Source organism: Pongo abelii, chromosome 19 (genome assembly GCF_028885655.2).
Source record: "Pongo abelii isolate AG06213 chromosome 19, NHGRI_mPonAbe1-v2.0_pri, whole genome shotgun sequence".
Taxonomy (NCBI): Eukaryota; Metazoa; Chordata; class Mammalia; order Primates; family Hominidae; genus Pongo; species Pongo abelii.
The window spans coordinates 53682557-53710192 of record NC_072004.2 but is presented as its reverse complement, the minus strand read 5'-3'; the positions used below and the strand labels follow the sequence as shown (position 1 = coordinate 53710192).

General features: G+C 43.6%; 2 long non-coding RNA genes across 2 annotated transcripts in view; one reads left to right on the top strand and one right to left on the bottom strand.

The window, feature by feature from the left end:
• The window catches only part of LOC112131708 (uncharacterized), a 48023-nt gene that overhangs the window by 16549 nt on the left and 3838 nt on the right, over positions 1-27636 (bottom strand). The gene's annotated exons all lie outside the window — the stretch shown is intronic.
• On the top strand, positions 21677-26763 carry LOC100935930 (uncharacterized). The gene is made up of 3 exons (XR_002913677.3): positions 21677-22140; positions 25126-25226; positions 26563-26763. It is a non-coding gene; the product is annotated as an uncharacterized LOC100935930 (long non-coding RNA).

The following is a 27636-nucleotide window of genomic DNA, read 5'->3' as shown; positions in this document are numbered from 1 at the left end:
CACAGAGCTAGGAAAAGGTGGGCATAAGATCCTCACCAAGTCTGACTTCCAAAAGAAGATTTGAAAAGAAACCTCCTTGCTACCTGCCAAATCTCTGTAGAGCCAGCAGCCATGTTCACACATGAAACAGGACAATGACAGTAGCACCAGGAATAGCTACTCCTGGTCAGATGCCCTCATGAGCTCAACCCCGCAGGATGGGGACACCGGGCCCTGCTTAGGGGAAAGGAAGGGGGTTTGTAGAGGAAGCCCAGCCAGCCAAGCAACCAGAGATGGGAAAAACCCATTGGAAGGAACTTGCTTGCTCTAGCTGGGCTTTGCAAAGAACAGGAAAAGATGAGTCTGCACAGACAGAAATGGTCTAGAATGGCTGAATGTTTCATGTAGAAATTTTATGATTAATACACTTGTACCATTTCTTAGAATCATTTGCTTGTTTAATTCCAGTCCATCAAGTGATAATTTTGTTGATATTTAGAGGCTCCTCAGTTAATTTCTGTGGGATTTTTGGTTATATTTAATAAGGAAAATAATATGAAATGTCTAAGAAAAAAAGAAACAAAGCCAATTATTCCTGAGAATGTTTAAATTTATTGAAGTACACTTGTTAATTTTTAGTATAGAACCTACATTTCATAACAGAAAACCTTGGACTTGCCAGTGGTAGCTGCTGGAATGAGGTGTTTGTCCAGTACATCCAGAACATTGCCACAGATTAACTTTAGCTCAGTCTCAACCTGAAAAAATAAAAATAAGTTTAAAAAAATCAGATCATTGAAGTCTAGAAATTCTGTAAATTATTACACATTCTATGTACCTCTGTTTTTGTGGAAGAGAGCTTAGTGTTACAGAGAATTCGTTTCCCTCTCCAAACTCCCTTCTTCCCCTTTGACACAAAAGCAGAGAAAAGCTGCCTGTCGGTTATCAAAAGTATCTTTTCCTTTCCGCACGCAATTAAGTGCTACACACACACACCATCCCCCACCCCAACACCCCCTCACAGTCCAACGGAAGAATCAGCAATGACTGAAACTAAACACCGATGCTACTTGGTAAACGCTGGTCAATTACATGAATATTTCACAAGGTAGCAACTATTGTGTCCATTTACTTGGGAAAACAGAAGTTAAGACATTTGCTGAAAGATCATCCCCTTAAAAGAACTTAATAAGCAGAGCTAGGATTTGAAGCCAGGCAGGGTGCAAAGAACAGCACAAAATTCAAACCCAGGCAGTTTGCCTTCAGTACTTATATTCCTAACAACGTTCAACAGGCAATCCCTTTAGGGGAAGAGATCAAAAACTAGTTAAGATACCAAAAATCTGTGGACCAAAGTAACTATTGCCACTCATTTATATTCATGTATAATGCTGAAAATGTACACCACCTCTAAAGGCACATACCCAGTTTACTTCTTTTTTTTTTTTTTTTTTTGAGAGGGAGTCTCACTTTGTCACCCAGGCTGGAGTACAGTGGCATAATCTCAGCTCACTGCAACTTCCACCTCCCGGGTTCACGCCATTCTCCTGTCTCAGCCTCCCGAGGAGCTGGGACCACAGGCGCCTGTCACCACGCCCAGCTAATTTTTTGTATTTTTAGTAGAGACGGGGTTTCACCATGTTAGCCAGGATGGTCTCGATCTCCTGACCTCATAATCTGCCTGCCTCGGCCTCCCAAAGTGCTGGGATTACAGGCATGAGCCACCACACCCAGCCTATTTTTTGTTTTTTAGACAGAGTCTTTCCCCGTCACCCAGGCTAGAGTGCAGTGGCCCTATCTCAGCTCACTGCAGCCTCTGCCTTCCAGGTTCAAGCAGTTCTCATGCCTCAGCCCCCTGAGTAGCTGGGATTACAGAGGTGCGCCACTGTATCGGGTTAATTTTTGTATTTTTAGTAGAGATGGGGTTTCACCATGTTGGCTAGGCTGGTCTTGAATTCCTGGCCTCAAGAGATCCACCTACCTCGGCCTCCCAAACTGCTGGATTATCGGTGTGGGCCACGTGTGGCCCAACTCTACTATTTCAATGAAGCTCCTGTACCCTAGGTCATCACTGACTTCCCAGTTGCTGAATCCAGTTGTCTTTACTGAGTTGGTCCTTAATTTAACTTTCTTTTGCATTGAAGCTACTGACTGACCACAGCATTTTGAAACTCTGTTCCTCTTATTACTGTGATTCTACTTTCCTTATTTTTCATCTTATCTCTTAAGTCTGTGGCTTCTCAGACTTCCTCACAATTCATTGCTTATTTTAAAAACTCAAAAATTGAAACCTCCTGAGCAGTTCAAAAATAATATACCTTTGAAATTTTTTAAACTTTTCAGAGTTGCAAGAATAGTTCGGTGATCACCAGTTGTTACCATTTTGCCATATTTTCTTTGTCTGTGTGTCCCTCCCTTTCTACCTGCCCCCACATATATGTATATCTATGAATATTCATGTTTTTTAACTTTAATAAATTTTCTCCCTGTACAATTTGAGAGTTAACTGCAGATTTCATAGCACTTTACCCCTAATTTCTTCTATATGTCTGCTAAGAATAAGGGCATTTTTTTTTTTTGAGAATGAGTCTCCCTCTGTCACCCAGGCTGGAATGCAGTGGCACAATCTTGGCTGACTGCAACCTCCACCTCCTGGGTTCAAGCGATTCTCCTGCCTCAGCCCCCCAAGTAGCTGGGATTACAGGTGCCTGCTACCACGCCTGCCTAATTTTTGTAATTGTAGTAGAGATGGGGTTTTGCCATGTCGGCCAGGCTGATCTCAAACTCCTGACTTAAGGTGATCTGCCCTCCTCGGCCTCCCAAAGTGTTGGGATTACAGATGTGAGCCTCCATTCCCGGCCTCTTTTTGCTTTTGTAATTAACAAGTGATCTATGGAATGATAGAAACAGTGTGAATATTCTGTCCCATAATAATCTTTACTTAATGGTTTCATCTGGATTGCTTCTTGCCCAAATCAAATATTACTATAGTGATTAGAAAATGGAGAGTTTTCTATTTTTTCTGTATTTTTTCAATATGGTCATTCTTCTGTAAAGTTTTTTTATACTCCTTTTTTTTTTTTTGAGACAAAGTCTCACTTTGTCACCAGGCTGGAGTGCAGTGGTATGATCTCAGCTCACTGCAACTTCCGCCTTCCAGGTTCAGGCGATCCTCCTGTCTCAGCCTCCAGAGTAGCTGGGACTACAGGCATTCGCCACTGTGTCCAGCTAATTTTTTGTATTTTTAGTAGAGATGGGGTCACACCATGTTGGCCAGGATGGTCTTGATCTCTTGACCCCGTGATCCAGCCACCTCGGCCTCCCAAAGTGCTGGGATTACTGGCGTGAGCCACCGTGCCTGGCCCTATACTCCCTTTTTACATTTTTTTTTTTTGAGATGGAGGTTCACTCTGTTGCCCAGGCTGGAGTGCAATGATGTGGTCTTGGCTCACTGCAACCTCCACCTCCCAGGTTCAAGCAATTCTCCTGCCTCAACCTCCTGAGTAGCTGGGATTACAGGTATGTGCCACCACACTCGGCTGATTCTTATATTTTTAGTAGAGATGGGGTTTCACTATGTTGGCCAGGCTGGTCTTGAACTCCTGACCTCATGATCTGCCTGCCTCAGCCTCCTAAAATGCTGGGATTACAGGTGTTGAGCCACTGCACCTGGCCCTTTTTTTTTTTTTTTTGAGACAGGGTCTTCCTCTGTTGCCCAGGCTTGAGTGCAGTGGCACGATCATGGCTCACCACAGCCTTGGACCCCAGGCTGCCTCAGCTCACTGCAACCTCTGCTTCCCGGGTCCCAGTGATTCTTGTGCCTCAGCCTCTGGAGTAACTGGGAGTACAGGTGCTCACCACCATACCTGGCTAATTCTTATATTTTTAATAAAGATGAGGTTTCACCATGTTGGGCAGGCTGGTCTCAAACTCCTGGCCAACATGGTGATCCACTTGCCTTGGCTTCCCAAAGTGCTTCGTATTGTTAGCCCTAATTCTAGTCGAATTCCATAGCGTTCTTCTTCATTTTTATTTTTTTATTTTTGAGATGGAGTCTCTATCTGTCCCCCAGGCTGGAGTGCAGTGGTGCGATCTCAGATCACTGCAGCCTCCACCTCCGGGGTTCAAGCAAGTCTCTGCCTCCGCCTCCTGAGTACCTGGGATTACAGATGCCTGCCACCATGCCCAGCAAATTTTTGTATTTTTAGTAGACACGGGATTTCATCATCTTGGCCAGGCTGGTCTTGAACTCCTGACCTTGTGATCCACCCGCCTCGGCCTCCCAAAGTGCTGGGATTATAAGCGTGAGCCACCGCGCCCGGCCACATTCTCCTTTCAGTTCATATTTGGATATCCTTTTTTTCTACAGTGAGAACTCTGGTAACAACATAAATAAATGCAGTCATTTGTTCGGTTGTACAATAGATGCATAATGAAAATTATAATACCAATAGTATTTCCAGCTACAAACCTACTAAGTTTGATTTAATATTTCTTTGCAAGTTTTTATGTGCTTACATATAGGCCACTAAGGGTATGCAGTCTAAAATTACTTAAGTATCTTTTTCTTACTGGGCGCAGTGGCTCACGCCTGTAATCCCAGCACTTTGGGAGGCCAAGGCGGGCAGATCATGAGGTCAGGAGTTCGAAACCAGCCTGGCCAACATGGTGAAACCCCATCTCTACTAAAAATACAAAAATTAGCCGGGCGTGGTGGTGGGCACCTGTAGTCCCAGCTACTTGGGAGGCTGAGGCAGGAGAATCACTTGAACCTGGGAGGCGGAGGTTGCAGTGAGCCGAGACCACGCCACTGCACTGCAGCCTGGGTGACAGAATGAGACTCCATCTAAAAAAAAAATCTTTTTCTCTTATATCTTTTTTCTCTTTCTCTTTCTGTGGTAAAGTTATTGGTGTAATAGTCAATTAAATTTATGTATTCCTATTGTATTCAGTTGTACTTCTCACCCCTCATCCTTGTTGATTTTATTTTAGTTTTGGAATATATTAAACATTAATATGGTTCAAAAGGAAAAATCTACATTTTATAATTGCAGTAATATTTGATTTAGGAAAGAAAAAAATGGATGATAAAACCGTTGAGGTTTTACTCAGAAGGTATACTGAAAAGTCTTATTTCTTGTCCTTCCCTTCCATTATTGTTAGTTTTTAGTTTATCTTAGTTGTCTTCATTTTTGCAGGTATAAGCAGATACATATTATATATATATATTCTCATTTCCCCTTTCTTGTACAAAAGATAGCATAGTATCCATGCTGTTGTACTTTTAAATACTCTTTTGTATCTTGTTTTTATAGAGATTTTTCTTATTTTTATGGCTTTGTTTAGATTCCATTGGTTTGGGGCCAATATCCTATGTCCGAGCATTTAGGCCATTTCCAGTGTTTCACTTTCACAGATAATGTTGCAACCAATAACCTGTGTATTTGCTTTCCATATTACTTATGGAGATGTACCATCGGGGTAACTTCCTGGAACTTATACGTGGCATGTCTAAAACAGGGCATCATTTTCCCAAAACTTTTTCACTTTCATTTGCCAGTATTGAATGGCACCATTATCTGTCCTATTACTTATGCAGAAATAAAGGTATCATCATTTTCTCTCATATCTAGTTTGTCAGCAAATGCAAATTATGTATTCTTAGCCTTTCATTTTTTTCTACCTTCATTTTCTTATAGATCTTCTTAGTTGGTTTATTATACTAGCCTCCTAACTAGCCTTATTTCTCTCCTAATACTCCCTACTGCTACTAGATGTGTCTGTCATAAAGCCAAATATTTGTTCATTTCACGCAGACCTTCCTTTGTCCAGACCTTCCATTTCCTAGCCTCTACCTACTTCTCTAGCCTAATCTCTAACCACTTCTAACCATAGTGAACTACTTGTAGATTCCCCAGACATATCCTGTCCTATCAAGCCTCTTTTGTACTGGAATGCCTTTTTTTTACCTTCTACATTTCCTGCTTTCTTTGTTTCTTTTTTTTCTTTTTTTTTTTTTTTACCATTTTTGTGGAGAATGGGGTCATGCTTGTTACCAGGCAGATCTCTGAACTCCTGGGCTCAAGCGATCCTCCTGCCTCTGCCCACCTAAGTGCTGGGATTACAGACATGAGCCAACGCATCCAGGCCACATTTCATTTTAATAACTTTCAAGCAAGACTTTTTGCTAGGTCAGATGTAGTTCCCCTGTTTACCCTTACCATCCTGCACTTGCCTATGTTGACTTGTCTTTTTTTCCTTGAGACTTTGGGTTCCTAGGGACAGGGCATTCCTTCTATTCTGCTTTCTTGGCACAGCCTGGAGCATGGTAGACACTCAATAGTTCGTGAATATATGAATAAACTTGATCTGATTACAGATCTCTTTTTTAAAAAGTCTCTTTGGTATTGATTTACATGTTCACTGCAAAAAATCCAAACTGCACAGAGGCATACATAAAGTGAATGTTTTCCATTACCCCATCTCAGTTTCTAGTGGGAACTATGGTTAATAGTTCAATATTGGCAAGAAAAACACAAAATAGATTTTCCAGTTACTATAGAATAAAAATGTTCACTATTTTGTTCTTATAGATCATCTCTTTTCCTTTAGGCAATGATAGCAAGAAATGCTAAAGATACAGCTCATACAAAAGCAGAACGGAATATTCTGGAGGAAGTAAGGCATCCCTTCATTGTGGATTTAACTTATGCCTTTCAGACTGGTGGAAAACTCTGCCTCATGCTTGAGTATCTCAGTGGTCAGTACACAGAGTTTGGTGTAATTATTTGCATTTGCTCCAGAAACTGGTTCAAAATGTTATTTTTCAATGGAAAAATACTTTTTCCCATTATGATCAAATAGTGCTTAAAATTGATGAGTACACTGAAGTACAAAATTCAGATGTGGCCAAATGTTTCTATTGGCAGACAAATATAGAGGAAACTGAAGATTTTTTTCCCTCATCTATCAAATTGCATTTTAATTCCTTCATAATCAGTCACTTAACAGAAAAACAAATACCTAAGTAATGCAGAGCCATCAAATTGTACTGGGGTAAGATACTGTAATTTAAATAATTGAGAGGATTATTTAACACACTGACTATTTTTGGAATTGAGTCTTTAAACATGAGTTTTTAGTTTAATGTAGCCTTAGTGATGGGGTATATAGCTTATAATGGAAATCATCCATATTTGCCAGGGCCTACAACCTCGTAGGAACTTGTTGCTTCCATATCATTTCTAGATCACAGGTATCTATTTCTTTTTTTTTGAGATGGAGTTTTGCTCTTGTTGCACAGGCTGGAATGCAATGGTGTGATCTTGGGTCACTGCAACCTCTGCCTCCTGGGGTTCGAGCGATTCTCCTGCCTCAGCCTCCTGAGTAGCTGGGATTACAGGCATACGCCACCACACCCAGCTAATTATTGTATTTTTAGTAAAGATGGGGTTTCGCCATGTTGGTCAAGCTGGTCTCGAACTCCTGATCTCAAGTGATCCACCTGACTCAGTCTCCCAAAGTGCTGGGATTACAGGTGTAAGCCACTGCACCCGGTCACAGGTGTCTATTTCTGGCAAACACAGTTCAGTTCTCTGAGAAAGATTTTGCAGTAACATGTAACATGGAACAGAAAGGTGCAGAATGGAGCAACTTTTTTGTGAGTATTGCCATTGGAAAAACTTTTTTTTTTTTTTTTTGTGAAGATGGAGTTTTACTCTTCTTGCCCAGGCTGGAGCACAGAGGCATAATCTCTGCTCATCACAACTTCCGCCTCCCAGGTTCAAGCGATTCTCCTGCCTGGGCCTCCCATTTAGGTGTGATTACAGGCATGCGCCACCACACCGAGCTATGTTTTTGTATTTTTAGTAGAGCTGGGCTTTCACCATGTTGGCCAGGCTGGTCTTGAACTCCTGACCTCAGGTGATCTGCCTGCCTTGGCCTTCCCAAGTGCTGAGATTACAGGTGTGAGCCACTATGCCATCCTAGAAAAACTTTATTTTGACATAATTTCATACTTAAAAAGTTTTAAGAGTAGTATAAAGAATTCCTATGCCAGGCTCAGTGGCTCATGCCTGTAATCCTAGCACTTTGGGAGGCCAAGGCGGGTGGATCATGAGGTCAGGAGTTTGAGACCAGTCTGGCCAACATAGTGAAACTCTGTCTCTACTAAAAATAGAAAAGTTAGCTGGGCATGGTGGTGTGCTCCTGTAATCCCAGCTACTCGGGAGGCTGAGGCAGGAGAATCGCTTGAACCTGGGAGGCGGAGGTTGTGGCGAGCAAAGATCGCACCACTACACTCCAACCTGGGCAACAGAGCGAGACTCAGTCACGAAAAAAAAAAAAGAATTCCTATATATCTCTCACCTGGATTCCCCAAATGTCACCATTTCACCACATTTATTTTGTTTTATCCTTCTATGTATATGTATATATGTGTATACATGTATACACGCACACATACATAATTTTTTGAACTGTTTAAGACAGTGTTACAGACATGATTTCCCTTTACCCCTAAAATTTCAGTGTATGTTTTCTTTATTTTCTTTTTTGTTTGTTTGTTTGAGATGGAGTATCACTCTGTCACCCAGACTGGAGTGCAGTGGCACAATCTCGGGCTCACTACAACCTCTGCCTGTCGAGTAGCTGGGATTACACGCATCCACCACCACGCCCGGCTTATTTTTGTATTTTTAGTAGAGATAGGGTTTCACCACGTTGACCAGGCTGGTCTCGAACTCCTGACCTTAGGTGATCTGCCCGCCTCAGCCTCCCAAAGTGCTGGGATGACAGGTGTGAGCCACTGCGCCCAGCCTATTCAGTGTATATTTTCCAAAATCAAGGACAGTGTCTTACATAACTATACTAAAATGATCAGAAATAGGAAGTTGACATTGATGCAATTATAACTCTCCTTAGTTTCCTTTAATCTGGAACATTTCCTCAGTCTTTCTTTGACTTTCACGATGTTGATATTTTTGATTAGCACAGGCCAGTGAGTTTGTAGAATGCTTTGGGTTTAGCTGATGTTTCCTTAGTATTAGATTCAGGTTATGCAATTTTGGCAGGACCACTGAAGTGACATTGTGTCCCTTTAATGCATCAGATTAAGAGGTACATGGTATTTATATCTTTGTCCTATTACTTGTGATGTTAACTTCGGTCACATGTATAAGGTGGTGTCTGCCGATTTTTTCCCTGGTGACATTTTTGCCTTTGTAATTAATAAGTATCTTTTGAGGAGATACTTTGAGATTATTTAAATATCTTCCATCAGACTTTCATGTTCAGTTTTGTTGTTGTTGTTGTTGTTGTTGTTGTTTGAGATGAAGTCTCACTCTGTCGCCCAGGCTGGATTGCAGTGGTGGGATCTCAGCTCACTGCAACCTACACCTCCCAGGTTCAAGTGATTCTCCTGCCTCAGCCTCCCGGGTAGCTGGGATGACAGGCAGGCACCACCACACCCAGCTAATTTTTTTAGTTTTAGTAGAGACGGGGTTTTGCCATGATGGCCAGGCTGGTCTTGAACCCCTGACCTCAGGTGATCTGCCTGCCTTGGCCTCCCAAAGTGCTGGGATTACAGGGTGAGCCACTGCGCCCGGCCCACATTCAGTTTTGACATCCATTGATTCTTGCCTGCAACAATTAGTTGTGATGTTTGCCAAGTAATTTTTCTTACTCCATCATGCCTTCTTCATTTATTACTTGGCATTCTGCTGTAATAAGGAACTTTCTCTTCTTCCCCATTTAAAAAATTTATGTATTCATTTATTTATGTCATTGTGGACTTAGGGATTCTGATATCATTCAGTGTGATGTAACCTTTCATTATCATTATTTATTTTGATACTCAAATTGTGCCATGTTTTTTACTAGGCCACTGCCAGGTTCATTCTGTTTATTTAAGGGTTCTGAAAATACAAAATATGAGCATTCACTAAAATTAGGGAGGGTGATTTAATTGTAGACTATAATTTTTCTACTTATGGGTAAAATGTTAAAGGGTCTTTAATCAAGATTTTTTTTTTTTAACCTCACGTCTGGAATCTACAAATATTTCAAAGTTTGTAGATATAAAACCAGGAATTCCAAGCCGGTTCTAGTTTTTAAACACATGTGTGTTACAGAAGAATAAGAATGCTACTAAAAATAGAATCCTGAGGACTTAGTTTTAAAACCTATAATTTTTAGGATTTGTTTTTCATTTTTAAGGGGATGATGTCTTTTAATTATGGTTAGAAGGAAAGCACAAACTCTCTTATTAGAAGTGGGTTGGAAATAAATATTGTTTTATTTCCAATAAAATAAATATTGAAAAGGCACTACAGTGTCCTCCTACACCTTCCATCCGGCTGCCCCAAATAATGACGTTTTGTAGTCCCATGGCACATAAGAAATTTAGGCCGGGTGTGGTGGCTCACACCTGTAATCCCAGCAATTTGAGAGGTCGAGGTGGGAGGTTCAGGTTCACTTGAGTCTACAAGTCTGAGACCAGCCTGGGAAGCATAGGCAGACCCTGTCTCTAGAGAATAGTCAAAGAAATTAGCCAGGCATGGTGGTGTGTGCCTATAGTCCCATCTAGTCAGGAGGCTGAGGCAGGAGGATTGCTGGAGCCCATGAGTTCCAGGAAGCAGTGAGCCATGATTATACCACTGCACTCCAGCCTGGGTGACAGAGTGAGACTTTAGCTCTTAAAAAAAAATTGAGAAATGTAACGTGAGTAGAATCCTATTAACTAAATAATAATGTGAACTCTTATCTAAGGTTATTAAGGCTAGAATTATCCCATTTTTGCCTAACTTCTTGTACCTGTCCGAAGATCCCACCTTGGACTCACCCTCTGCCTTCAGCTCATGTCTCTTCAGCTTCCTCCAGATGGTCCAGCAAACACACACCTGGGCTGAATGGTAGAGCTGATTGCTCATACACAAGGGTAGACCGGTGGGCAGGGATTTTCAAACTTTTGCAGTAAATGAGTTTTCCATGGTGTTCTGGAGAGCACCATTTGAGAAACACTTTGACAGTGAATCTAGGCCTCAATATCCATCAGCTGCTCTAGCTTGAATTTTGTTCAAGCTCAGTGAAAACCTGCTCTGCCGGGTGCACGTGAAAGGGGCAAGGATGAGCAAGATGTAGATAAAGAAGACAGGACACAGGGGGTCTATCTAAGCTCTATCCCCTGCCTTCAGCACTGAGGGATGAAATCCAACTCAGGGAATGGTGGCCACATGCTGGGCCAGCCCCGGGCTCTGAGGATCTGAGAGTGAGTGACGCAGAGCCAGGCCTTGCCCTTGGGGAGCTCTCCAGCATACACCCCACTCTCCCCTCTCAGTGCCCTGCAAAGCAGGCATCAATGCCATTGTTAATGCACAGAGGAGGAACCTGACTGTTAGACCTGGGTTTTCCAGGGTTGCACGGCTCCTGGGAGACAGATGTGACCCTGAGGGCAGGGCACAGGCAGTGTAATGCCAGGATGGAATGAGCTGTGATCTGTGCCATGTAGAGGTGTGGGCCAAGGTGGGACTGACTGATGACCAGGTCAGCCAGGTTGCTGAAAACACTCTTGGGTCCTCACCTGCCGGTTCCCAGGAGTCTGGAGCTGCCAGGAGAGTGGTGGCAGGTCCCCCATCCTCAGCTGAGTGGGCCTGGATAGAACAGCAAGATGAGGGCACATTTCCCCGGCCATTCCCTCCAGGCACAGCTGTGACCTGCTCATTCCAATTTTGTGGAAATATTTCCACACACACAGAATTGCAAATAGCAGTGGACATGGTGAGAGGCGTTTGGACATGGGATAGGCAGGATTTTGGAGGCAGAGCCTACAGGGCTTGCCGATGGGTTAGCTACAGGGCTTGAGAGGGAATGGAGAATCTGGGATGATGTGTTCAAATCGGTCTGTTCGCTTCCTCCATGCCATGCCTGTGCTGGGCACTGGGAGAGACAGATGAGCACAGGAGCGCCAGGCTGGGGGAGGTGTGGGGGGAAGCCCAGAGTGTCTGGGCAGGGTAGGAAGCTCACAGTGTCTACTGGGAGCTGAAGGCTTATGTCTACCTCAGTGCCATCCGTGTTCTCTGTATGAACAAGTACAGGCTGAGCTGCCTGGAGGAGGAGCAGCTGCTGTTGCTGGTGACCAGCACGTTCGGGAACGGAGACTGCTCTGGTAATGGAGAGGTGGTTGGCCTGAGGTCTGGATGGTCTAGGGGGTGATAGGGCACAGGAGGACCCAGGAAAGGGTCTGGGGGATGCAGGACATCCTACAGAGGGCGTTTGGGAGTCAGTGCTCAGGTCACTCCAGGTCATGCAGGTCATTTGCCGGCCTCTGTCATAATTATTGCCATATGAGAGTGCCACCTTTCCTATGACATAATTTAGATATTTCTGTGAATGGCCTACCTGTTTATATTTACAACTTCATGTTTAAAGGAAATTTGTATCACTCTCACAAATGGAAAGCCAGCAAAACATAAATTCAATGAAAACAAAATGAAGTCAATGAATTTTAGCTAGATACTATTCCCTGACCAAGGCCTGCTGGAGGTGGTACAACCAGGGTTGGAATTGAGATCTGCCAAGCTTCTGAGTTTATTCTGTTTCCCCCACACCAGGGTTCCTCAACACTGCATTACTGACATCAGGGGCCAGACAATTCTTTGTGATGGGGGCTGTCCTGCACCTGGCGGGATGTTTAGCAGCTTCTCTGGCCTCCACCCACTGGAAGCCAGGGGAATGCAGAAGAGGCTTGCTCATTCTCCCATTTAATGCTCAGGACAATATCTGACATAAATGTTATGTCTTTTATTTTATAAATGAAGAAAATGAGACTCAGAAAGGTTTAAGTGAGTCACCTAAGAACACACAGTCAGCAAGAGGTAGAACCCGAAACTGAACACAGGTGTCCACATGGGACAACAAAAAATGCAGTTTCCGGCTTCTTTTGAGTCTCTCATTTCAACAATTACCATCATCTGGATACGAGCTGAAGTACAGGAAATGTGGGGCTGAACTCTCCTCCCATCAGGCCTAGGAGCCCCAGACCAGAACCCCAGCCCAAGGTCTCCCAGTCAGGCCTGCTGGAGTGAGCTGGCATCCACACTAGTGTGGTTTCCCAAAGCTACAGGGATGCCAGTCTCACTGCTGATGAACAAAAGGAAGGGCATTTGCTTCTCCTGCAGGCTGCCAGGATTTAACAGAGATTCCTTTTCTTGCTCTCTTCTCCCGTAGCACAAAACAGGGTGCTCCATCCCCCTCAGTGTCCCAAGGCTTTGTTGCATGTTCTCTTTAAATTTCTCTCACTCTTGCAGTGCACCCTACCTGCGTCTCCCTGGCAACTTTTCTGCTCTATCCTCTCGACACCTGGATCACAAGAACACTTGTGAGGCCCCTTAACAAGCTACATCCCAAATTATCATTCCCCTTTGTCCTCAGCCAGTGCCCAGGTCCAACTCGCTCTCCTGGGGTGACTTTCTTTCCTGCCCAATATGGTTTCATCATCTGTAAATTGGGGATAATTAAAGTCTTAATCCTGATATTGGACTCTCAAAGCAGAAGTAGCAAGCTCAGCCAAGTCACTTAAACAAGAGGAGACGTTCCTTGTGAACCAAAAGGGCACTGGTCACAAGGGCCGCTCCTTCTTCTCTCAGGCCTCTCTAGCACGCCCTTGGCTCAAAGAAGAGACTCAGGCTGAGCTTCTGCACTGTCGGGATAACATAGGTACCTGGTCCTTGACCCTGAGACTTTAACAGTTTCCTCTTGTGGCTCAGTTCTACAGCTTCAGTGACACAATGTGGTGTTTGCTCAAAATGGCCTTTAATAGGTTAAGTTACTTCTCTGTCACTCTAAGTCTGTGTGGAACAGTTCTAAGTAAGAGACACTTATTCCTCTGATCCCAAGGAAGGGAGGAAAAGGCAATGACATTAACCATGTGTTGGACTTCAGCCACTGGAAAACCCTGGTGTTGGCTGCTGCCAATGCAACCTGGGATAGCATCACAAACATCAAGCGATGCCAGGAGGCCCTGCTTCATCCAGGGAGCAGGGAGTCAGGATAGGCATGCATACTTGTTCTTATTCAGCAGAGAGACTTCCTTTTTATCTATTTCTGGGTGAAAACCAGCGCTATTTCCCTGGTGACAGGGGCCTCAGCTAGGAACCATATAGGGTAGGATGCAACCCTATATGGTTTGAAATATCATGCTGGAGTTTGAAATGGTCATGCTGGACTGAAACACCTTGTGGGTCCTCAAATGATTATGAATTTCTGCCCTCAGGCACATAAGACCCCAGCAGAAGCAACCTGAGAGTGGACCTGAAACGGCATGGGTATGTGTGTCTGTTGGGGCATCATAGAGAAGGTTTGTATTCAATATGGACCTCAGGGCCACATTTACCTGACTCCAATCCCAGCACCGCCACTCACAAGCCTTGACTGTGAGCAAATCACTTATGTTCTCTGAGTTACAGCTCCCTTATTTCTCTAATGGGAATTGGATATCTCACTATAACCCTGCTTTTGTGCAACTGGCACACAAGAGTTGCTGGCTAAGTGTGAAAATCCCTTACTGACATCAGAGGCCTCTCCTTCTGTTTCCCTGCTGATCAACAGCTGTGGCCAAAAGCTGGCTTTAGCCAAAAGCTAAATTTTTGCAAGAATTTAATATAAATTTATATTAAATATAGAAACAAAAGGGCTAAATCATCCTGTGTTACAGGATCTTGGTTAATGCTAAGACCTCAAATGACCTGAGTCAATTACATAGTCTCTTTCTCTGCCAAGATGATTAAACAGTCCCTAAAATAAAGGCTATGGGTCTTGGGTTCTCCCAAAACTTTGAGAAATAAAGAGGGGGCCTCTATGCTGGGTTGTAACAATTGCACCTCTCACCTGATAGTGGCTTGTGGTGTCCCTGGAGTCTAAAAGCTACATGATGCTCCCTGGGAAGTGGCTGCTTTCTGACTGGTATGCTTGGATCTGTGCAATGGACAGTCATTGGTGGCCCAGAAATCTTTACTTATTTCAGGCTGGTCCAACTCCAAAAAAAAAAAAAAATGTCCACTCTACCCTTTTTCTCCTCTTCACTGAACTTCCCTTTCTCAGTTTCATGCTGAAACCCCAAGACTCACAAATATTACCTTCTCCTATGCCAACAAAATGCACAATGATGTCACCCCAAAGTCTTCCGGCCTCACCAGCCAATAGGAAGGAATGAAATTACATCTGAAATACACCATGGGCTGGCACTTCCTAAATGTAACATGACTATAGTATTCCACAACTATAACAATGCCATTTTTTCAGAAAAAATTTATACTTGTTCCATGGCTGGCAGATCTATGCAAACCTACCCTCAAAGTACAATGAAGCTGAGAGGCTGAAGAAAGAGGCTGACAAATCCTATCTCTTAGAAGGTAACATTTAATAGGGACTTACAAACAGAAGCCATGTCTGTGTCTCTGGTGGTGGAGAGATGAGATGGTGGATCCCTGCACCATTACCCTGCAGACCCAGGGCTGATATACCACAGGAAAAGGGTATACATGATTCAGAAGCGATGTGTAGGACAATTAAAGTATGATAACACCAAAGCTGTTTTGACCTAAGAGCAGAATTTATAGTAAGTATGTGCTCTTACGCAAGGAATAACACACAAACTAGAAATTTTATTTATTTATTTTTTGAGATGGAGTCTTGCTCTGTCACCCAGGCTGGAGTGCAGTGGCATGATCTCGGCTCACTGAAAGCTCTGCCTCCCAGATTCTCTTACACCATTCTCCTTCCTCAGCCTCCTGAGTAGCTGGGACTACAGGCGCCTGCCACCATGCCCAGCTAATTTTTTGTATTTTTAGTAGAGACAGGGTTTCACCATGTTAGCCAGGATGATCTCGATCTCCTGACCCTGTGATCTGCCCATCTCGGCCTCCCAAAGTGGTGGGATTACAGGCATGAGCCACGGTGCCCGGCCACAAACTGGAAATCTTAATGGCCTTCCTAGAGCAGAGGTTAATCTGAAGGCAACATGGCAGGTTAGCATCCAACATGGAGTTGCTTTGGCCTCCACATAGTGACTTCAAGAAATTAAGAATCCCCAAAAGTAGCCACTCTCTTTAGGAGTACAGTGGAGGGCGGCAGCAGTGGTGGTAGTGATGGTGTTGGTAGAAGAAGTTAGGCTGACTTGTCAAAGTCAGCCATTCTAACTGACTTTTGAATCATTAGATTCTCCAATGAGAATCTGCATTGTCTTAATTAGCTGCTGCAACAAAAGTAAATTGTCCCAAAGCTCAGTGGCTTGAAATAACAATCGTTCTCTGTTGCAGAAAGTCAGGGACTCCGAATGGAGGGACCAGCTGGAGCCGTGGCAGAGGAACATAAATTGTGAAGACTTCATGGACATTTATCAGTTCCCAAATAATACTTTTATAATTTCTTATGCCTGTCTTACTTTAATCTCTTAATCCTGTTATCTTTGTAAGCTGAGGATGTACATCACCTCAGGACCACTGTGATAATTGTGTTAACTGTACAAACTGGTTGTAAAACGTGTGTTTGAACAATATGAAATCAGTACACCTTGAAAAAGAACAGAATAACAGCGATTTTTAGGGAACAAGGGAAGACAACCATAAGGTCTGACTGCCTGTGGGGCGGGCAAAAAGACCCATATTTTTCTTCTTACAGAGAGCCTATAAATGGATGTGCAAGTAGGAAAGATATCGCTAAATTCTTTTCCTAGCAAGGAATATTAACATTAATACTCTGGGAAAGGAATGCATTCCTGGGGGGAGGTCTATAAAGGGCTGCTCTGGGAATGTGTGTCCTATGCAGTTGAGATAAGGACTGAAATATGCCCTGGTCTCCTGCAGTACCCTCAGGCTTATTAGGGTGGAGAAAAACCCGGCCCTGGTAAATTTATGGTCAGACCGGTTCTCTGCTCTTGAACCCTGTTTTCTGTTGTTTAAGATGTTTATCAAGACAATACAAGCACCACTGAACATAGACCCTTATCAGGAGTTCTGCTTTTGCCCTTGTCCTGTTTCCCCAGAAGCATGTGATCTTTGCTCTGCTTTTTGCCCTTTAAAGCATGTGATCTTTGTACCTACTCCCTGTTCATACACCCCCTCCCCTTTTGAAATCCTTAATAAAAACTTGCTGGTTTTGAGGCTTGGGCAGGCATCACAGTCCTACCAAAATGTGATGTCACCCCCGGCAGTCCTGCTATAAAATCCCTCTCTTTGTACTCTTTCTCTTTATTTCTCAGCCGGCTGATACTTATGGAAAATAGAAAGAACCAATGCTGAAATACTGGGGGCAGGTTCCCCCAGTAGTTCTCATGAATCTGTCAGTCAGCTAGGGGATCAGAAGGGGGTCAGCTGATCTGTTGGTCAGCTAGGGGGTTCAGAAACCCAAATCTTACTGGTTTAACTTGTTATCCCTTACTGCTTATCCCTGCCTGTGTGAAATCCAAAACTGGAGTACTTGAACAGCAAGCAGCTTTCCTCCAAGTGGTGATTCTGGGACCAGGCTCCTTCCGTCTTGTAGTCTTCACCAGCTTCAACATGTGGCTTCCAAGATAGCTTGCTTATGTGCTTCATGCCAGCAATAGGAAGAAGAGAGTGGAAGGCTGTGCATGGGCAGCAGGGGAGTTACGGGTCTCATACTGGAAGTGGAGTGCATCACCTCCGCTCATATTCCATTAGCTAGAACTCAATTGCATGGCTGTAGCAAACCAATGGCAAAGAAAGCTAGGAAATGTAAGCTACTGTGTCCTCAGAAAGAAGAAATGAGTCTGGTAAACAGCCAGCCAGCCTCTGCCACTCATATAGAGGCTTTCCTCCCCAACTGTGGCTCAAGTGAAAAAGACTGACCAGCTATTTGCCAAACTTAGTGGTCAAGCATTCCACAGAGTCATCCTCGTAACGTGAATGTTCTTCTGACCATTCAGAGCCTACGGAGCAGCAAAGCTGGTATTTAGAGCAGCTTTTGTAAAAGGAGAAATAAAAACTTAGATACAAAAGATACAAAAGATGGATCAACATTTCTGAGAACCTGTAATACAAGAAGGCTTGAGTTTTTTTTTCAAGTTGGAAAGAGGAAGTAAAATGTTATTATAATCAAATATGGGATTTTCCCTATATCTGAACATGCCAGGAGGCTTTTTACCCTAGGAAGTCTCTGCTTGTTAACATTTCAGATAGTGTGACTGAATGAGGAATTCTAGATAGTTCTGTGAAGATTGGGGGAAGAAGAAAAGAGGATGCCAGTCGTTGTTCCTAGGCCAAGACCCGAGCCCTGTAATATTAATATTTGGATCTAAAATCAGGTAAACAGGGGTGTATAAGGAAAAGTAATAAACAGTGTCATGTGAAGGAGAGAGCTTGGGATTTGAAATCAGAAAGACTTGGGGAATTAAGTTGTGTAAACCTGGGCAAGCTACTGTCTCTTCGTGTATGAAATGAAGACAACCTCTGAGAATGTTTTTGATCTTTAAAGGGGGTAGAGATAGGAGATCTGCATGTGGGGGGAGTAAAATCTGGCACACAGAAGGAACTGGCCCAGTGTATGCCAGTTCCTTTCTCCCTGCCCCATTTCTCTCTGTCATTCAAAGTGGCCACCATTCTTTAGAAGTCTTAATTATTAGGCAGAAGAAGCTGTTTCCCTTGGCTTAGAGAGCTTTTGTGAAAATACTTAATGCTAAACACAGGTCTATAGAATCCAGAAAGGTCAGCTTCCTATTGGGGCTTAAGCTTCCAAATACCTGTGTATGACCCAGGATGCACATGCTGGGAGGGAAGACATAAATCGTAGCCCATCTCTGACCATCTGTGTTGTCATCAAAGGAAACTTCCCCGAGCAACATGATGTTGGGTTAAATAACTTGTCCTCGGTAATGCAGCTACTAAGTTGGAGTCAGGATCTGAGTCCAGGCGATCTGGTTCCTGAGCTCAGATTCTTAGGCTTACCTGCTACACTATCTAGATCTGGTACAAGATGAAGAGGTGTAGGTGGAAGGATGCATGCCTATCGTGGTGTCCAGCTATCTCTTGCAGGCCCCTCCCAGAAACCCAGGTCTTGATCTCATGCTCTAATTTCAGAGCATACGGAGAAGTGGAGCTGATATTTGGAACAGTTGAGTACTCACAAGCCATTGCTGATAATGACCCTCTCATGTTTAAAGGCTCTCATTGGGAGCAGGAGCCCTTTGGGTGGTGAAAGTCGCCTGTAGACAATCGCTATGTTCTTTGTCACCTTGTGAGGAAAGTATATAAGATTGTGACTTTATTGACCCTCCCTTGCTAATGACTCTAGGCAGAATTGGTCACATACTAAGCTTCCTGACCTCCATATGGGAATCAGGAGCCCACAAAGAGCTATGGAAGTGACAGTAATACTAGCTTCAGCCTTGGAGTCTCTTCATGGTTCACTTTACAATATCCAGCAGAATAAAATAGGAACACGTTCTGAGTTTTCTTTATCTTGAAATATTTCCTTAATGAAATGATACACTTTTGCATGAGCTGTCTGTAGCTGCCCTGCTCTAGGGAATAGAAAGACATGCATCCCCTTTCTCAGAAATTCACAAGAATAGTAGCTGCTAGTGTTGAGGGCTCTGTGCCAGGGGTATGTATGTGTACATATATTGTAATTTGGTCTGTCCAACATTGAAGTAGGAATTATACTCCCCACTTTACAGAAAAGAGAAGTGAGGCTCAGAAAGGGAAGTTAATTTTCCCAAGGTCACACAGCTAGCAAGTAGTGAAGCAGATGCAAACCAGACCTGTCACACTCTGGGGTCCTCACTCTCAGGCCACTGTGCTATACTCGGATCAGGCTTGTTTTCATAACCTCGAAGCGGCCTTAGTAAACAGCCAGCAATAAGGGCCACATGCTGTTCCTCAACTCACTTAAAACCGAAGTAACAGTTTTGGGTGGATGGCACCTACTTTTAATCTGATTGAGTACTCAGAAGCCTCTAGAGTGAGTTGCTTAGCTCAAAGCAGTTATTTTGTGCTAATGAAATTGTGATTCCAGGTGCCACACTAGATGAAGCAGAATTCTGTGACCTCGAAAGCTCATTTATCTGTACCCAGAGATGAGCCCAAATTATTTTCTAAGAATTTGGATGTAGCCTGACAGTAGTATGTACTAGTTTAGACCACTGTCTTTGGAGTTTGACTGTGGTTCTGCCATTTAACTATTATTTGGGGCTAGTTAAACTCTCTGTGGCTTAGTCTCCTCAACTGTAACATGGCAATAATAATGCCTGTCTGTATTGTAAACCATGTGACGTGCCTTCCTAATTACAATGGCTCTCTGAATTCTCCTCATCCTCCTAAAACACACATTATTGAGGATAATAAATGCCCATTATTGAGCGCTGAGGATGAAAGATCAGTAAGACCCCATGCTAGCCAGCAAGATACAGGAGAGAAATGTAAAATGATCATAATAATTAATTACAATATAGTCTGAGAAGTCCTATGACAAAATAAGTACTAAGAGAATGTTACTCTCCTAGGGGTGGAAGTTGAGGAAAGTTTTGGAGGTGACATTTAGGCTGGGCCTTGTTAGATAAGAAGGATTTGCAGAAAAGGTCAGTTGTTTGCCCAAACGACCTCTAACCAATAGCATTTCAGGAAGTGTGATACATGAAGTAGAACAGAGTGGGTATCTCTCTGTAACCTCAGAGTTAGGAACCAGAAGTGAAACATCATGTACTTTAGACTTACAAGTGAAGTCTAAAGTTGACTTCACTTTAGAAAGTGGCCCAGGGGGCCTATCACAAGGTTGCAAACTTGTCTCCCTACCCTCAACCAGCCCAGGTATCCTCCTTATCTCACATTATATAAGGTATCTTGCGGGACACAGGACACATGGCCAAAAGTTATACATGTCTCCCCGCACCCTTGCCATTGGAGAGGGAAGAGGGCATATTTCTCCCTACCCCTGACACCACGCCCACTCCCCTGCAAAAAAAAAAAAAAAAGGGGAGTGTGTGTTTAAGAAAATCATTCATCTAGATTAGGAGTGCTACAAGGAGGGGGAAATGAAACCTCACTCCCCAGCTGGTTGGTTACTATGGTCCCGCCCCCACTCCCACCCCAGAGCTGCAGGATGAGAGATATCCTAGAAGAGTTTAATATGCATAACTTGAGTTTGGGTTCTCAGAAATGAAGCTGGATGAGACGAAGCAGAGCTTTATCTCAAGAAAATTACATAGCTCCTATAGGCAAAGACCATCACACCTGCCTAGGTGCCCAGCAACAGAATCAGACCAAGGCAGTGGGAGACTGAAGTCACCTCTCTACCACCAGTGGGTGATAAGGGAGCACCCCTGCCTGCTCTGTACTGCTTTTCCCTGCCCTCATTTCCAGAGGTGCTAGGCCTGGAAGTTGGGGGTGGGGGTGGGTGGGTGTGGTGGGTCGGGGGAAGAAGGGAAAGAGCAGACTGCACCCTTGCTACCTGGCACCTAGCTCCCAGACTGTAATTTCTCTTTGGGATTCTCTCATGCCTAGCCCATGCCTGGCCCAGAGCAGACATTCAATACTTATGTTGAAAATGAATGAGTGAATGAATATACATAATAAAAGTTAATACTCATTCCTCCACCCTCCCCACGCCAGCCCCTTTTTCTCAGTCACTCACAGCTTTTTTGATTTAGGAGTCTTTTTCATTATTTAATTTTTTTTTTAATTTTGTAGAGACAGGGTCTTGCTCTTGTTACCCAGGCTGGTCTTGGACTCCTGGGCTCAAAGGATCCTCCTGCCTTGGCCTCCCAAAGTGCTGGGATTACAGATGTGAGGCACTGCACCTGGCCTGGTGTAGGAGTCTTATTTTTCTGCCAGAGGAGGGTGTTCCCTTGGCTCAGAGCCTTGCTTAGGTAATGTGGAAGGACCCAGGGTACACAGGGTGGGTGGCTGTTCTCCAGAAATGTCAGTTTCTGGGCAGGGCTTAGGTGTCTGCAGTCCCTAGTCCCACCCCGGCCTTGCATTCCAGCTCAGCGGGTGGAAGGTATAAATTTCAGCTGCTCTCAGCCCTGCTGTGTTTTTCCAAAGCCTTCCAACAGCAACATGAAGTTGGCAGCCTTCCTCCTCCTTGTGATCCTCATCATCTTCAGCCTAGAATTACAAGAGCTTCAGGCTGCAGTGAGACCGTTGCAGCTTTTGGGTGAGTCCAGGCAGAAGGTAGCCCTGTTCATTTTTCCTTGAATGAGGGGGCCAGAAAGTAGGACATCAGGGACCAGTGTGTGTGGGGAGGAGAGGGGAAGAAAGGAAAGAAGAAAAGGTCTTAAAGGGCCACAGCAGGGACCCTCCAACTGCCGCTACTCAGCTCCCCAGAGCAGAATCTCTTTTCTTCTACCTCCACTTTCCCGCACTCCTTTCCCTGGGTCACCGCTCCATTTGGACTCTCTGTACCTCCCCTCTTACTCCCTCATCAGCCACCCTCTGACTCCTGCCATCTCCCTCTCCATAAGCTTCTTCCTCTCTTGCTACAAATAAATTGGATCACCTAGAGTAAATATTTCCTGAATCATGTTAAATATTAACCATCTCAATCTCTTCTTTTCCTTTTACCAACATTCTCAAAGGAGTAATCTTAATTCTCTGCCCTTACTCCCCCGTAAGTCATTCCTTGACCCCTTGAAGACAGCCTACAGCCTCCATCCCTGCCCCATCACTCTCCTGAGACTTCTCTCCCAGATCCTGTGGACAGATCTCATGACTCCTCAGTCACCAAGTCTTTAACCTCTGTAGTGTCTGACACTGCTTGCCACCTCCTCAGTTCTCAAACTTTTTCTCCTGTATTATCCTTCATGGTATTTTATTCTTTTCTCTAAACATTATTGGATTCAGTTATTACTTTCCTCTCTTCTTTGCTCTCCTTCCCCCGCCATTAAACTGGTTGCCAAATACTGTCCATTCTCTGAGAGTGTCTCTCGCATATGTTCTTTCCTTCCCCTGCCATCTCCCATTGTCACGCAGTATTTCCAGCCCTGATGACATCACGTCTGGGCCATCCCAGGAGCCTCCTGATAGCTCTCCCTGCCCCTGTCTTTGTGCTGCAGTTTGCTTGCTTGTTGAATTCTGTTCCATTCTAGGCTCTCACACCAGAATAATCTTCCTAATTAAACAGCAATCACATCTCTCTCTTGATCTATCAAATGAAATCCAAACTCCTGAGGCCCTTGAGATCTGCCTCCCAACCCCCGTAACTTTATCCCCTGCTTACTTTTCCTGCTTCATTTCCAGCTGTTCCCTAACACTTGCCCAGCCCTCCATTTGCCACTCCTCCTGTGTTCCTTGTGTTTCAGGGTGAGGAGTGAAGTGGATGAGGTACCCAGGGTGCAAACATTAAATGGGTGCTCACCGCCAGCACTGTGCAAGTCACCTCACTTGCCTCACCCTAATCCCAGCCCTGTTGCATTTCCCCTTGTGAACTGTTGCTAGTAATTCTTTTTTCTTCTCCTCACAACACTCCACCCATGCCCCTCAGTTCCACCTTAAAAAGATTCCTGCACTTCACAACTCACCTTTTCTGATGAATCTAATTGGAAGTAATGTCATGTTCTCTGAGCCTTTTTTTTGGCAGGATCTTGCTTTGTTGCCCAGATCAGAGTGCAGTGACACGATCATGGCTTACCGCAGCCTCAATCTCCTGGGCTCAAGTGATCCTCCTATCTCAGTTCCCCAAGTAGTTGGGACCACAGGCATGTGACACTAAGCCCAGCTAATTAAAAAAAAAAAAAAAATGTAGAGACTGGGTCTCACTGTATCACCCAGGCTGGTCTCAAATTTCTGTGCTCAAGCGATCCTTCCACTTCAGTCTCCCAAAGTGCTGGGATTACAGGCATTAGCAACCATGCCCAGCTGAGACTCTTTAATTCTTCAGCTATACCTCTCTTAGGATACTTGTTACATATTGCTTTGTTTTTAGTACTTTGAATATGTTTTATCCATATTGTTAGACTCTAAGCTTGTTTGTCTTACACCTTTGTATTTGCTGAATAATTTCCTCTGTTTTATACATAGTAAGAAATCAACATATACTTAATAAGTATATATTATTGACTTAATAAGTCAAACTGCTGTGAGTGGGGAAGAGGAATCTTCAGCCTATTCACCACAAATCAACAAAAGCTACGGGAAGCATGGGAGGATGGTACTGATTTTCTCTGAGGTCTGCAACTACATTGAAGATATCCCACCAGGTCCCCTTCTTACACCCCTCAGATACAGCTAATCAGTCCTAGCACTCTTTCTCTTTGAACCTGGACAAGGTGTCTGACCCTTCTCAACACAGCATCAGACAGCCACCTCTATTGACTGAAGTTGACATGGAGAATAAAACTCATTACCCCTGCTGAATCCAGGGGCCCCTTTTTACAGATGAGAAAAGTTCCAGAAAGACCCAGAGATATAATCAGGTAAAGAAATTCCTGCCAATAGCTGAGTAGCCAATCAAAGTACGGTACATATTCATCCAGAGTTCTGCGTATGTTTTCCTAAAAGCCTGTGCGATCTTAACCAACTCTTTTAACCTACTTCATTGGTCCTCAAAGAGCTTGATGTTCTGGGAACTTGGGAGCCTCCAATCAGGTCCAGAATGACTCCCTGAAATTTGGAGATATGCACTTATGTCAGGATGAGCTTCACCATGTGGGACAGCAGAAGGTGCTCAGACCGAGGGGCCAGGCAAATCTCAGTTGAATCTCACTTCTGTACCCACTGGCTAGCAAGTCACCTCTGTGAGCCCCAACTGCCACACCTGTAAAGTGGGCCTAGTAAGACTCACTGCATGGGGTGACTGCAAGGGACTCCCGATGGCACATAGTAAATGTGAGTCTCTTCTTCTCCACTCTATTCCCTGCAGAGTGGGGAAAGTGAAGACATTTAAGTGGGTTTCTCTGCTCTTCCCCTCCACAAACACAATTATCCCCATCTCTAAAGTTGGCCTTACTGTTTTGAGATTATGTGAATGCATTGCTTTTAACTAGAATATATAAGATGTTAATGATATTATTCTGCAAGTAATAAATCATATTACATATTGAATGAAAAGAAAAATGTAGAACTGACTTCTTAATCAAGGGCTGTTCTCCCTAGCATCTGTCCCAAAAGTACAGTTGTTTTCAGCACATCCGTTCTTCCATAGGTACCTGCGTCGAGCTCTGCACAGGTGACTGGGACTGCAACCCCGGAGACCACTGTGTCAGCAATGGGTGTGGCCATGAGTGTGCTGCAGAGTAAGGACAGGTAAAAACACCAGGCCCTCCCTGCTTTCCCAAACATTGTTCAGTCTAGGTAGGTTGTGCACTTGGCCTCAGTGGGACTTTCCAGAAATGAGTAGGACAGAAACCTACCTGTCTCCCTCTTCCCCCACCCTTCCCAAGAAAAAGATGCATCCATCACAGGCTGGTGGTTTCCACACCTTTAAAATAATTCCCTAACCCAGTATGCCCTGGAGAAAAATTGGACTATTTACTTAAGCAAAATGATAAAAATTACACGTAATCCCCCACTCCAAAACAATGTCTGCTTCACATTTTGGTGCATATTTTAAACATACACAAATATGTAATATTTATATAAAAATGAGATAATCTTGTGCCTATTTTTATTTTTTATTTCACTTAAAAGTAGCTACCAAACAACTTTTAATGTCAATACTAATGCTTCTATCCCATCATCTTTGGTAACCTATAGAAGTTCATCATCTATGCTCATATACTTAGCAACCTTCAGTAATACATGTTTAAGATATTTCTTATTCTGATATTATGAATATGACTGTAACAAATACTAAATTGGCATACACACACTTATTAACTTCCTTGGGACAAATTCTAAGATGTAAAATTGATGACTAAAGAGTATATTCATTGGTCAGGTGCGGTGGCTCACGCCTGTAATCCCAGCACTTTGGGAGGCTGAAGCGGGCGGATCACGAGGTCAGGAGATCGAGACCATAATGGCTAACACAGTGAAACCCTGTCTCTACTAAAAATACAAAAAAAATTAGCCAGATATGGTGGGGGCGCCTGTAGTCCCAGCTACTCAGGAGGCCGAGCCAGGAGAATGGCGTGAACCCGGGAGGTGGAGCTTGCAGTGAGCAGAGATCGCACCACTGCACTCCAGCCTGGGCAACAGAAGGAGACTCCATCTCAAAAAATAAAAATAAAAATAAAAATAACGAGTATGTTCACTTTAACCCTGTGATGTACATTGCCATGTTGACTTATGAGAACCCCTTTTCTGTGAAAATATCTCAGGAGCCTCACAGGATAATTTATTTGTTTTCAGTAGCCATTAGTTGAAAAATGCATAATAAAAAGCTACCAGTTTTGATTATAAACTAAGTTGCACTAAACACAACAGAATCAGCATACACTTTAAATAAAAACCCTTTGTGTTCAGAATGTACTGTTTGGCCAATCCACCTGCAATCCTTGGACTGCTTAGGGGCTGGCTGGCTCTTTGCAGGTGTGATTGATTTCCCAAATTGGGAACGGTTGCCTCTTGATTGTATTCGGTGGATCCAGGTCCCCAAAACAGCAGGTCTCGGGCAAAATTTTTTTTGTCTTTTTCTCAGATGAAGAGTTATCTTAAGGATCATCTTTCTCTAAGATCGTCATCCCTTTCTGGAGTTCCTATCTTCCAAGATGTGACTGTCTGGAGTTCCTTGACTAGGAAGATGGATGAAAACAGCAAGCCTGTGGATGGAGACTATAGGGGATATGGGAGGCAGGGAAGAGGGGTTGTTTCTTTTAATAAAGCATCATTGTTAAAAGCACTCATACTATTTGAGTTATTTGGTTAAAGGTGAGGAGGAGGGGGAGTAGGACAGATGACATTTGCTGCGTACTGACTATCAACAAGGACCATGTTAAATTCTCCCCAGGCATTATCTAAGTAACCTTAACAACCTTTTGACTGCACTTCTTATCATCACCATTTGAGGACACTGAGGTTTGGAGCACACTCATATAGCAGGTAAGTGTCAGGGCCTAAACTATAATCTCATGTCGAATGCCACATAAGGCCTATGCATTATAGCATGGTGGTCAGGAGCCCTGACTCTGAATTTCAAACCCAGGCCCACCACATAGCCATATGGCCTTCAGTGAGAGTCTTCATCTTTCTGTGATTCAGTTTCTCATATATATAATAGTACCTCATGAAACTACAAAGATAAAAGAGGGTCACGTAAAGTGCTGACACATAGAAAGCATTCAGTAAGTGTTAACTACAATGATTATTAACACAGTAGTATCCCTAATCCATGGGGGATATGTTCCAAGACCCCCAGCGAATGCACAAAACCGTGGATAGTATCAAACTCTACATATACTGCCGTGGATAGTATCAAACTCTACATATACTGCCGTGGATAGTATCAAACTCTCTATATATGTGTTCTGTCCTATAAATACATCCTTATGATAAAGCATAATTTATAAATTAGGCACAGTAAGAGATTAACAATAACTAATAATAAAATAGAACAAATATAACAATATGCCAGCATCACTACTCTTATGCCTTGAGACCATTATTAAGCAAAACAAAGGTTACTTGAACACAAGCACTGGGACAGTGGATCTCATAACTGAGATGGTTATTAAGTGACTAACGGGTGGGTAGCATATAAAGCGTGGATATGCTT